General features: G+C 42.9%; 1 protein-coding gene across 2 annotated transcripts in view; it reads left to right on the forward strand.

Moving 5' to 3' along the window:
- The window catches only part of Prkn (parkin RBR E3 ubiquitin protein ligase), a 1,199,352-nt gene that overhangs the window by 861,634 nt on the left and 324,313 nt on the right, over nucleotides 1–13,405 (forward strand). The window lies entirely within an intron of this gene.

The raw sequence follows: 13,405 nt of genomic DNA on the forward strand, positions 1-13,405 counted from the left end.
GACCCTGTCTGTGCCTTCCATTGTCTGCCATTGGATTCTGTGTTATTATTGGCAAACGGCTAATGTCAGTGATTGACAGGTCCCAGAGCTCCACCACCTCTGAAAAGACCTGTCATCTGCTGAAAGTTTGCTCCTCTGTGGGGTCTCAGCAAACCCGCAAACACCGGTTTCAAGGATGGAAGGACTGAGATGTGTGTTTGAAGAACAGCCGAAAGGCCACGGGACATCTCATGCCCAGTCCTGGGAGTAAGAAGGGCATGGGCAGTCTTCGTACTTATACCACATGCTTGCCTGTTTCCGTGCTCGTAGGAAAAGTCTTGTGTGTGGGGGGGGGGGGTGAGAGAGTTATCTTTGCCCTTCTCTTTTCTGTGCTGGTCACCTTGAATCGCCTGACTTTCTGATTTATAAAATGAACATATGGGTGCATCTCTATCTCAGCCTGTTTGTAGATGCAGCAGAATACCTCAGGCAGGGTGATATAGAAAGACTGGAAGTTTACTGCTCGCAGTTCTTGAAGCTGGGAAGTCAGCTCGGATGAAGCCATAAGTATGGGTGTCTTTTGAGGATTGCTTCTAAGATGGTGTCCTGGTTCTGTGTCCTTGCACAGGAAGACAGAAGGCAAAAAAGCCAGCCTAAAGCTCTCTGGAGCTCCCTAGATGAGGGCTTAAATCCCTCTTGATACTTTAACTATATTGCATTGGGGGTTAGTTTAGGGGTGCACCTTTAAACCCCAACATGCCTTAATTCTGGAAGTCTTATGCTGAGGATGGGGGCTGGCTTTCCTCAGTATCTCATATTTACCACAGCCACAAAATACTGTCACTTGTTGCTAAGATCAACTCTCAGTATTCTGCTTCGATCTCTCTAGAGTCTGTGGGTCACTGAGTTATAAACAACCCCTTGCCTCCCTTTAAATAGAAAAAACAGGTTTGAGTACAGGACCGTGAGGAGAACAGTGGTGAAGGGGAAGGCCCTGGGGGGAAGGCCTAAGGACACTTAAATGCATAAGTTAAGCCTATAGAAGAGTTTTGTAATATGAAATTCATTTAGCCTATGTCCCAAGTTCCTGTCACAGAGCTCCCAACATGCCCTGGGATTTCCAGCGTGACCCAGGTGATGTAAGTGACATCCCTGAAGAGCCTCATGGAGCAGTGGCCAAAAAGACAAAGGACTAGAGGACTAACGGCTAGGGACTTCCAGCAACACCCAGTGACATCTGGGAAGTGAGTAGATACAGGTCCACAGAAGCCAGAGTGGGTGTGAGCTTATTAGTCATGGAGAGGTCTGGGAGTGCAGTGCATTCGAAGGAGGCCAGACCTCTGCTCTGGTCGAAGGACCTCACAATCTAGGACTTTAGCATCCTTCATGATGGTTTTTAAGAATATTGTCAATACGCGCATGTATTTGTCTGAGTTCTGACCGAATTTGGCAAACTCAAGAAGCGTCCATGGAACTCTGGCTTGCCGAGAGTCCATCAGAAATGTATGGTGGCCGGTGTCTGCAGCTGACTGAATTCCCTCAGCCTGTGGGGCCTGGCACAGTCTGCAGGTAGACAGAATCAGAAGGAAGAGGGTTGTTTTCTACCATGTTGGTGTCCGCGTCCACTCAAAAGCATTTGGTTGAAAGCACAGAGTTGCTCCCTGTGTGAATGGGGAGAAGACGGTCTTTCCCTTTCCTGAGAGCAGGTGTGGGGGTTGCTGAGTATCCATCATATACACTGTTAGCTATGCAAGAGCTGTCAAGAGGTAAATAGAGTTCTTCCTTGTTATTTCTTATGAAAAACTTTGTTTGGATCCATATGGAAGTAGACATACTAAATAAAAAAATCTAGATTTATAATTATTGGAAAGTAGAGTATTGGTCAATGTTAATTGTCAGTTTGGGAGAATATAGATTCACCCAGGGAAGCAGGCTCTGGGCATGCCTGGAGATTTAGCTTGGCTGCCTGAATTGATAAAAGAAGACTCGATTTAATTTTGATTGGACCAGTTTCCTGGGCAAGAGTTGCCAGACTGTGGACGATGGGGAAAGCAAACTGAGTGCCAGCACGCAGGCGCCCATTTCTGTCTTCTGACTGTGCATGCAGCATGATCAACCTCAAGCCCCTGCGGCCTTGACTTCTTCGCTTACAAGAGAGTCTTTTCCTTGGGAGTAACTTTTCTAATATGTTTTCCTTTTTACAAAATTGATTACTTTCTGTGTTACTTTCACCCAAAGGAATTTAAGATACCATGATGATTTGGATAATTTTTGTTTTAAGAATGATTATTACTCATCCTTAAACTTTATCTTAACGTATTCTTTATAAAATGCTTGAAGATTAATACATAGAGCATGAGGTTCTTTTAGAAGAAGGTTTGAGTTTTGATGAAGAAAGCCAATAAAATCATAAATTAAAAGAAACGACAAGTCGATTTTTGGCTTCTTCAGTTAGGAATTTTGTGAACATTGCTCTGTCTAGATGATTGAATATTATTCTTATTGATCTGTGTGTGTACAGGTGTGCACGTGCTTATGTGAGTGTGCAGGTGCATTTGCATGTGTGTGCATGCATGTGTTTGCATGCATATGGAAGCCGGAGGTCAACCTTGGGTGTCATTCCTCAGGAGTAGACCACCTTGAATTTTGAGACGGGATCTCCCGGTGAGACCTGTGGCTCGGGAATTAGGCTGGACTACTTAGCCAGTGAGTCCCAAGGATCTGCCTATCTTCAACTCTGCAGATCAAAGTCAGGTCCTCATGCTGTGTAGTAACCATTTTACTGGCTTGAACTAGCTCCTAGCCTGGATCTCATTATTTAATATTAAATGCATACCAAAATATAGCATTTATACATTTAAAGCAAAAGTTGTCATTTTACCATCAACCTTTGTTTCACACGGCACTTCTTATCTTCAGCCCTGATACAGCCCATGGTTGATTATATCCTCGGTGTTCTGAGGAAGGACCATGGAATAGTGATGCGTGCCTTTTCTATGAAAAAAAAAAGTGCAAGGGCCTCCATGTCCCATTTTAAAATCTATTGACTCTGATAACTTCCTTTTAGTGTAGAAATAAAATCTTGCGGACAGAACCCAATTATAAATTATTTTCATTTAAGATAATCAAGATTGTATTTCCAGTTAAGTCAGAAACTTCTCATTATTCTCGTTATACCTATAGTAGGTAGATAGCAAGATAGCATCAGATAATACCTTTCCCAAGAGTTTTCGGATTCTAAATAAATAAAGCACAATTCACTCTGGTAAGGTTTTATAAGTTCTTCATATCTGTTTCAAACTTCAAAACGGAGATACCCAATTATGTGTCCACTTGTCACATTTAGCTGATTAAATCCAAATCTTAACAAAATACAATTTACAATCCACACTTCCGGTGCTCAGGAGCACCTACGGCCAGTGTTCACTGTGCTGGGCAGCACAGACATGCAGCCTCTCCATCATCATCAGAAGTTCTTTGAGACTGTGTCTTAGTCTTTTTTCTGTTGCTATAGCCAGAGACTGGGATGTACTTAATGATCAGAAGTCTGTATGACTCACAGTTTTGAAGACAAGTCCCAAGTCCCACAGCATGGTAGCAGTACCTGGCAGGAGTCTTCTTGCTACACCCACCCATGTGGAGCAAAAGTGTCTGTGCACATACGTGCAAAGGAGTTGGGGGAGAGTTAGGGAAACTTATCCTTTCTTTTATTATGAAGCCATCCCTACACTCACCAACCCTTTGAGTTAATGATGGCATCAGTCTGTTTCTAAAGGTAGAGCCACCATGACTGAGCCACCTCTCAAGATCCCTCTGCGCTTCTCCACATGGTCACGTTGAGGGTTAATTTACAACACATGAACTTGGGCAGCATAACCAAACCAGAGCTGGGAGGACTCCTGTGTTGTTAGCTTTCTGGGTGATAGAGACTGGATTCCAGCTGCCTGCTGCTTCTGGCCTTCCCCCAGGACAGCATTATTTATAGGGATGTGGGCTCTAGAGGCTGAATCCACCACAGTCCTTGAGTCAATCCATTGCTCAGGGTCATTTTTTCTTTTTGTAGTAAGATTGATATCTGCCTCTCCGGGATGTGGTAATAATTAGATGAAATAATCCATGTCACAAACTCTGAAATTGTCAACTGTTTTCTGTAACTTCTCTCAGAAATATCCCCACCCCCTATTGCCCTGTTGTTGTGTTCTTTTGTTAAAATAGAATAATCCATCAAATACAATTTATGCTACCCATGTACTGCAGGCTGTGGGGTCAATAATATCCTTAAATAAAGCTGACTCCCTCCAGAAGGCCATCAGTTGTCCTTAGCACCTGAGGTAGCAATGGGCCCTCATGAAGCCCTTCCTAGTCTGTACTGGAATGTTAACTGGCTTGATCTTGTAAACGTCTTGTCTTAGGCAACCACAGCTACTGTGAGGTCTTGTGCAGGCGTCCTACAGTGTCTAGAGGACAGAATAACAGAACCAAACATGTGTTTCCTCCTGGGGAGCAGGCCTTAAATCCAATCAAGAAGCAGTTGCTCCTCAGTATCCACGCTACTATTGCACCCATGGACCTATCTTGCCAGGCTGGTCATTATTGCCAGTTACAGGGCTCACAATGGGTAAGACTGTTGATGCCCCCCTAGACATCTTCATAATATTCCAGATTTGTGAAAGCTGACAGCAAGGAGGGAGCTCTCTTGTCACTTTCCACCTGAGTTGTCCGTGTTCTGGGGCCAGCGCACATAGCAATGGGCTTTTTAGTCAGCAACCTGTAGCTTCTGGGATTATCACACCCCCTGTGTTGTGTAACTCAAACTGTTTCATATGAATCTGTGCCGTAAAATTACATTAAACTATATTATAAAATATGGACTTTTCTAAACATTCTCAGGTTACTTTTCCGTCCCCCAATGTCTTCCTCTGTCCTAGCCTTGTAGTGATATGTCATTTGTATTTTAATAAGTAAAGCTTGCATCAAGTTCAGAGAGTAAATCAGCTGCACTGATCAGCCTTACAGACCAGGCAGTGGTGAGACACACCTTTAATCCCAGTAGCCACACTAGTTTGCCATAGAAACTAGGGGATAGTGATGCATCCCTTTAATCCCAGCCCTAGAGGGGATATAAAACAGGAGGAGATAGTTCTCACTCACAATCTCATTCTGACATTCCTGGAGGCAGGATCACCATTTTGGACTGAGGTAGAGGTAAGAGCCAATGGCTGGATGATTTGCTTTTCTGACCTTCAGGTTGAACCCCAATTTCTGTCTCTGGGGTTTTATTAGTCATGCTGCATACCCTCTACCTCATTCCCACATAAACCTCCCTTCTCATCGTCCCCCCTTTCCCCTTCATATCACCCATGTTCTGTTGTCTTGCTCCCTTAAGGTCTTTCTTTTCCCTCCCCACCAGTGGTCCTTTTTTGTTCTCATGGATTCTACAGGGACTGCAAATTAAGCAAACAAATCTAAAAATCTGATGCTAAGGTCCACATATGAGTTAGAACATATGACGTTTGTCTTTCTGCTCTGGGTCGCCTCCCTTGGTATAGTATTTACCAGTTCCCCTATTTACCTGAACATTTCGTAATTCCAGTTTGCCTTGCAGCTGAATAAAATTCCATTCTGTATAGGTACCACATTTTCATTATCCATTCAACCATGGCTGTTTCCATGTCTGAAGTACTGTGCAGAAAGCAGCCATGAACACGGATGAGCACATATAATAGGTGATCAAGTCCTTTGAGTGCATGCTCGGTTGTATAGTTGAGTCATATGGCAAATCAGAAGCCAACAAAGCCTTTGACTCTTGGTGTGTTTGAGCCCACTGAAGAAGAGCCCTGGCTATGCTAATGCAAAATGCAGATCTTGATGGAAGCAGAGGCCAAAGCCTGACCCTGTCTCCCATGGCTCATAATCGCATCATTGACTTTGAGACCCTAATCTCAAGAGAAGAAAGAAATTAAAATCTGAAACTAGCTATAAATAGAGTTGAAGTATAAGACATATAAAATATCTCCTTTCCACTAATATTTCAGTGGAACTAAGAACAGTGAATTTTGATGCTAATTGAGTTACTGCTGTTCAAAGTGTGACATTTTGGAACACCTGTTTAGTGTGTTTGTTATGTTGAAGATGTAAAAATAACAGTGACGCTGAGTGTTTCCGAGCCATCCATATGCCCGAGTGTCCATATGGTATTATAAATTTCCAAAGCATTCCGTTCCTATTGAAGAAAGAAATCTTTCATTAACTCCCAAGGGACCACTTGCTCCTGGAACCACTGGCCTTTTGCCTTGCCACACTGACGGTTCCTTAATGCATGATTACGATGGACTCAAGTTATCCTAGCTGCAATGCCTCACTCAGAATTCAGCTCTGTCTCTCTTTTATGGCCACATGGATTTATTAAGCTCAATCACCTCCAATTTTATTGCTGAGACTAAAATAGATAAATGATCAGTAGCCACTTGGCCAAGAGTTATTTCTGAAGTCGCTGACACTATATTCTACTGGAACTTTACCATACTGTTGAAAGTCAATAGTTTTTAGAGCTGAACTATCTACCTTGCTCTCTAACTACCAAACACATGTCAGTCATGAGGGGACATGCAGACATGAAGGGTTTCTAAGATACACGTGATGGCCTTGAGTTGGACAATGAAGCTTCCTATAATTTTAAATTGCTTTCTATGAAGGCATAATTTTCTCATCTTTCCTAATTATTATAAAATAACATTAAAAACTCCTTCAGGCTCTCTTACCATTTCCTTGAAATGTAATAATAGAATAAGAATATCACCTGAGATAGTGGATGGGTTAGAATACTGCTGTTCTCTCCTTGTGCTCCCCCTGTGTCTCCCTTCCTCTTTCTCCCCTCCTTCTTTTTATGTGTGTATGTGAATGTATGTGTTCATGTATGGGACACACGCATGTGAATGCTGGTACATGAATATGGATATACATGTAGAGGCTAGAAGTCAATCACATGTCTCAGGTGCCATCTACCTTGTTGCTATTATTTTACAATTTCTTTCTCAGCCAGGAACACACAAATTAGGCAAGGCTAGCTGGCCTGTGACCCTTGAAGATCTTCATTTCTCTGCCTCCCCAGCACAGGAACTAAGAGGTGTACTGCCATGCCTGGCTTCTTATGTGGCCTTTGGAGGCTGAGCTCAGGCCCACATGCTTCTACTGCAAGCACTTTGCTGACTGCCCCATCTGCCCAGCCCTTCTCCTGAGCCCCTCACACTTGCCAGCCACATCTTCACTGCAGATGGCAAAGCGGGAGTCAGCGAGCAAAGCTCCACAGATGCCCGAGGGCATCTGGAGAGGACATGGAGGTGGGCTATAGGAGCACGTGGTTGCCTTTGGAGTGGGTGGGCACATGAACCACACAGGAAAGACAGCAACAGTCTTCCTCAAGGAGTAGATGCCAAGCTAGGTCATCTATAGAGCAAGACCCTGCATGGTCAGGCTAGGGAGGCCAGAGAGGACCAAGTGGGGAGATTAGTATACAAGCTAAAGTTCAGACAAGGAGACTATAAGAAGGAAGCTGTGCTCAGACAGAGATGCTGAGGTGGGAGAAGAGTCAAGCCAGGCCAGCAGGTCATGAGACACAGACGGTTATGAGGTTCAGCAGGTCATGAGGCCAGCAGGTCATGTGGCCAGCAGGTCATGAGACCAGAGGGTCATGAGGACATAAGGATATCGAGGCAAGCGATTAACCAACCCATGACGGGAGAGTTGGCTCTTCTTCATGGGCTGCAATGTCAAAACAACAAGCCTTACTTGGGGGAAGGTGAATCCATTCAATGGTTGTTTACTGGGTACGCAGTGCTTTCTGGGCCCTAAGCAAAACTGAGGTGTCTATCCTTGGGCAGGTTATCCTCTAGCAGGCAGAGACTGACGGTCAGTATACAAATGGGGACAACAGAGTTTCAGAGCTCCAGGGCAAAGTGGGAGGCAGGGGGATGAGGCTGGGATGCTGAGGATGCTGGTTGGAAAAGAGTTACAATGTGAAGTCAGATTCCCTGGAAAGTTGGCAAAAGAGGGAGTGGCGGGTTTAGGGAACCTCTACTCTGTCGACTTTGGATTTTTTCAGTGTGAGGACCCTTGGGGCCCTTCCTACTCTGCATGCTGCCAGCACGTATTGTCAGGACATTTCTGGTTCACATCAGTGTCTGTTGCTTTCTCACTCTGACTGTAACTCGCAGTCCATTAAAGGTCTTGCTTTTGTCTGCCACCACCTACATGTCTCCTTTGGTGAACGTCTATTCTTTTGTTCACTCCTACTAGAGTTTTTTGTTTGTTTCTTTACTGTGACATTTTCAAAATTACTGCATTTTCTGTATAAAAGTCCCTTGCTATATATACAACATGTGAACATTTTCTTCTGGTCTGTAGTTTTGTTTTGCTTTCCATCTTAAATGACATATTTCATATAGCAAATTTATGCATTAAACGGAACCAAATTTATTGAGCTTCTTCTTTTTCACTCATGCTTCAGTATCAGGTCTATGAACTCTGCCAACTCCCAGGCCACTAAAAAGTTTCCCATGTTTTCTTTTAAATGTTCTGTAATTTTATACTGAGTTCTTACATTTATTGTTTTATTATGGTAAAAAATACAACATATAAGTTATCACTTTGACCTTTGTAGGTGTGTCTCTTAGCAACATTAGGAGCATGTACACTGTTGGAAGCAGTCACCACCATCTATCCATCCATCCGTCCATCCATCCGTCCATCCATCCATCCATCCATCCATCCATCCATCCATCCATCCATTCGACATGACCATCCATCCACCTTGAGAACTTTCCTCATCTTCCCAAACTGGAGCACCACACCTTCAACTGTCCTGTCCTCTTCTCCCTTTCCTCCCGCACTGCTACCCACAACTACTCAGCTCTCTGTTCCTAAGAACTGGACTTCAGTAGGCATCTCATATGCATGGAAGCATACAGCTTTTTTCTGTCTGTTTGTAACAGGCCTAAATCACTGCATGATTTGTAGCAGGCATCAAAATTATGTCCCTTTTCCAAGCTTAAACAGCCTTCCATTGTCTGTATGAAGCCATTGTTTTCTCCACTCATCCATCCATCAATGGATGCTTGGCTTGTTGCTTCTACCACTACATTTGTTTTTATTTGGTTTTATTCTGTTTATGTTTTATTTTTTTGTTTTATGTGTATGGGTGTTTTGACTGCATGTTGAGCACCATCCGCATACAGTGTCCACCGAGGCTAGAAGGGACATCAGATTCCCTGGAACTGTAGTTACAGCCAGTCGTGAGGCCCTGGTTGTGAGCAGCCCACCAGCTCCCAAATCATGACAGACAGAAACTTATTATTAATTATGACTGCTTGGTCTTAGCTTATGCTTGTCCCACTAGCTCTTATAACTTAAATTGGCCTGTTAGTCTGGATCTACATTTTGCCTTGGGACTGTTTCCCTTTCTTTCATTCTGTATGTCTTACTACATACAGAGCCAGACTGGCTGGCCCTGGAAGTCTCCCTCTCTTTCTGCCCCTTTCTCTCCTCTCTATCTCTCGTCTCTAGAGCCTAGATTCCTCTACTACTTATTCTCTCTGCTCCTCAGCCCCACCTATTCCTCTATTTCCTACCTATTCAACTTTTTATTAGACCCATCAGGTGTCTTAGGCAGCGACACATCCTACATAATTAAACAAATAGAGCATAAGCAAATATAACATATCTTTGTTTGGTTAAAGTAATATTCCACAACATAAACAAATGTAATACATCTCTACATAACTAATGTAATATTCCACAACACATCTAGGTCCTCTGCTGCTCTAATTGCTGAGCCACTTCTCCAGCCTGCCTCAACCCCACCCCTGTACCTCACCACATTGGCTTTTGTAGCTCTAAAAATAATCTTCTGTCTTCTAAGTGTGCCTTTCCTGTTTCCTTCTGTGACTAACAGAAAGCTATTTATACTTCTTTTACAAGGTATTATGAAAAAGTGAAGTATGCATTCATTTTAAAATATTTTACTATAGGTAATTAGATTATTTTGAAAAACACTAAAAGCCAGAATTATTCTTAATTAACTGCTAGAGTCAGTCACAACAAACCAAGCACAGAGTGGTGATCTTGTTGATCTAGCACTTTCCATGGTTGTCCCTGATAATAAGCAGCTTATCAAAATATAGTTCCCACCAGCAGCCACGGCAGGGAGTTAGGGACCACCGGCTCTTCAGAGCTGCACTGGTTCTCAGAAACATACTCAATGTGCGAAGAAAGACAGTTTTAAAGTGGAATAAGCCTACCAACTTGAAATGTGTCTGGAAACACTGATTTATAAGCTTATCTGAAATGCACAGGAAGCAGTCACGGAGCATCCTAGATACCCAACATCCTAGATAAATACCCGCATCCGAGATGCCCACCTGGGACGCAACAAAGCTGTGTGCTGTGCGTTCAAACCGCATCGATTAGTGCAAGTCAGTGCCTATGCCTAAAATAGTAGTCAATTATCAAGAATTGATTATGGTACTGAAAGAACCTGATTCCTTTCTTTGTAACTTTGTAATAATTTCCAAAGAAGCGGTGGATGGAAACAGGGATGGTTTTAAATGCCAAACATCCAGCTGCGGCTGAGGAATAATAAACCACAAAACTTTTCTTCCTTTTCCTATTTTCATATTCCAAGAAGCTCGAAGGGAACAAAAGTGACAACAGGATGGCGCATACCCATTGTCCCAAATAAAAGTGGGTAGAATAAGAAGGTGCCTCAGCTTGGGACTGAGCCTGCTTCTGCTTTGCCAAAGGAGGGGCTCTCTGCCGTGTAGTCGCAGGACTGTGGAGTATCAGATGTGACATTCTCTCCTGTGATTACCTCAATCCCTATCACCTCTCCTGACCTTTAGAGATCAGCACATCCATTCACAAGAATGATGGATTATGAGCAATATATCTCAAACGCCTTTTCCCCCAAATCTATAAAAGAAAGTGGTTTTATTTTATTTTATCTTAGACATGCTATATCTATAAAATGCCAGGCAGGCAACTACTAAATTCTGACTGTGTAACCAGCCTCCATAGCTTGCAATGTTGCTTCGTTAAAATTGCTTTGGGGAATCAAAATTAGATCAGATCTGCACTCCGTCTTTGCTTGGCTGAGATGTACTAACCCCAACTTTGAGAAAACTACGTGGGAGATTGCCATTTTAATCTCATCATTTCTTTATCTTAAAGCACTGTGGGGGAGAATTTCTCACAACAGGGTCCTCACGCAGTAAGAGACTGCTCTTGATACAAATGTAGACTCAATAAGAAAGCCGGTTACATATTTTAAATTTTATATATTATGCTCACAGGCAGTAACCAAATGCTCTGTTTGGTTTTAGTAGGAAATATAGCTTTCAATTTTCTCCAAGATATGCAGAAATTGTACACTTTAACAACCAATACCATTTCCTCCTTCATGTGTGGGGTCCCCAACCTGATCTCAATTCCAGGCAGCGCTCTCCACCAGACCATCCTGACAGGGAAGCAGGCTGATTGAACTAGGTGGCACTGGCAGGAAGAATGGAGTAGAGTGGGAGAGGTCACATATCAGAGTCATGTAAGCCGTTTTTTCTTATTTTATATACTTCATTTTTAAAACTTAGAGGTAAATAATTAATCGGACCCAAAGTCTCAACTGTACAACTCAGTGAACTTCTGTGTGATTAGCCTAGAAGTTTGGAATGAAAATCAGAAGCCGTGGGAGTTTCACATTAGATTTTACACTTTTGCTATCAACTGCATTTCAGGCACTTATCTACGACCAAAACAAACAAACACACATACACATGCATGACAGATTCAGAGCTAGAAAAATGATTTATAACCTCTTTCGTAACTCACGCCCACTGCCTGCATACAGTCCTCCCTCTCCCATTTTTAGCCTCGCTTGTTCTCTTTCCTTTATAGTACCCCACACTCCCAAATGAGAAGTGCACACACACGCATGCTCACACACACACACGCACACACACGGGCAACACTAAGTGAACTCAGCAGGTTACATTTGTAAATTTATATGTCTATTTGCAACAGTAATAACCAAAGGATAAGAGGACATGAATTGGAGAAGGAGTGGGGAACACTGGAAAAGTTGGAGAGAGGAGAGGAGGGGTAAATTATTTAAACACAGTACTCATATATGAAAATCTCAAAAATAAATTAAATATTGAAAAAATAAATCACCACTATTTTTTAACGTACGCTATTTTGTATTTCTAACAAAATAGCAAGTAATGGGGGCGCACAGGATGCATGGGAGACTTTGCAGTGTAAAAGTGCAAATGGAAGATTTCTGGAAATAGGGGATTTCTAATAAAACAGCCAAAGGTGGAAAAGTGACTATTGGAGGAAGAAGAGTTAGCGCAGCTGTGGAGGGCAGAGAGACAGAGCCTCGTGCTGTGGAGAAGAGATGGGAAAGTTGTTAAGGACCGCAGGGAGCATGGGTCTCAGTAGATAAAGCCTGCAATAATTCGAGTGTTGGTAATGGCTGCATGGGTGGAAGCCGTAGGAAGAGAAAGCAGGCCTCGAAGATTAGAAAAACCCAGCCACATCTGGCTCAGACTCAGCAGCACAGTGGCTGGTAAGAGCTTTCCAATTGATGTGAGCCTGTGGATAATGCCGGAGGGAAAATGGAAGCATTACATAATTTTGAAGCTTTTACTGCTGTCTTGCACATCTTGGATGTATCCACCCAGCTTTCTTAGTTTCTGCATGTGTGTGTACCAGAGAAACCACTGTAGCAGTCTCAATGAGGGTAAGGAACTTCTCCATCTTCTCCGGTCTCCTGGGCCCTTATGCAGTCTCTCTCCCCTGTACTTCCTACTTCCCCCGACCCACAGGCATCCATTCATAGACTTTGTAGCTAGTTTTGCAACCCCTAAACCTTTATATCCATGGACGGATACAGTGTGTGCTTTTATTTTATCTGTCTTCCCACAGTCAGCATAATCGCATTAAGATATATGTTATTGAGATTCACTGGAGGTCCACCCATGTGTGACAAGTATCTATAGGAGAGCTGGTTCATTTATACTCAGTCTGTTGTACAGCCTCAGTGTCAGCCTTTGTTATCAGACTGGTAACCTACTAGTGACCATTTGAACCATTTCTAGTTAGGGGCTATTAAATGTATAACTGCTATAATTTTTGATGTATAACTCTTGTGTAAATATAAACATTCAAATTTATTGGGTAAATACTTAGGAATAGAATAGCTGAGTCATGTGATAAATACTGATGTGGGATTTCCCTCTGTATGCTGTGATTACCATTAATGAATAAAGAAATTGCTTTGGACCTGTAGCAGTGCAGAATTTAGGTAGGTGGGCAAAACTAAAGTGAATGCTGGGAGAAAGGAGGTGGAGTCAGGGAGAAGCCATGTAGCCCCGCT

This window comes from Chionomys nivalis, chromosome 2, assembly GCF_950005125.1.
Source record: "Chionomys nivalis chromosome 2, mChiNiv1.1, whole genome shotgun sequence".
NCBI lineage: Eukaryota > Metazoa > Chordata > Mammalia > Rodentia > Cricetidae > Chionomys > Chionomys nivalis.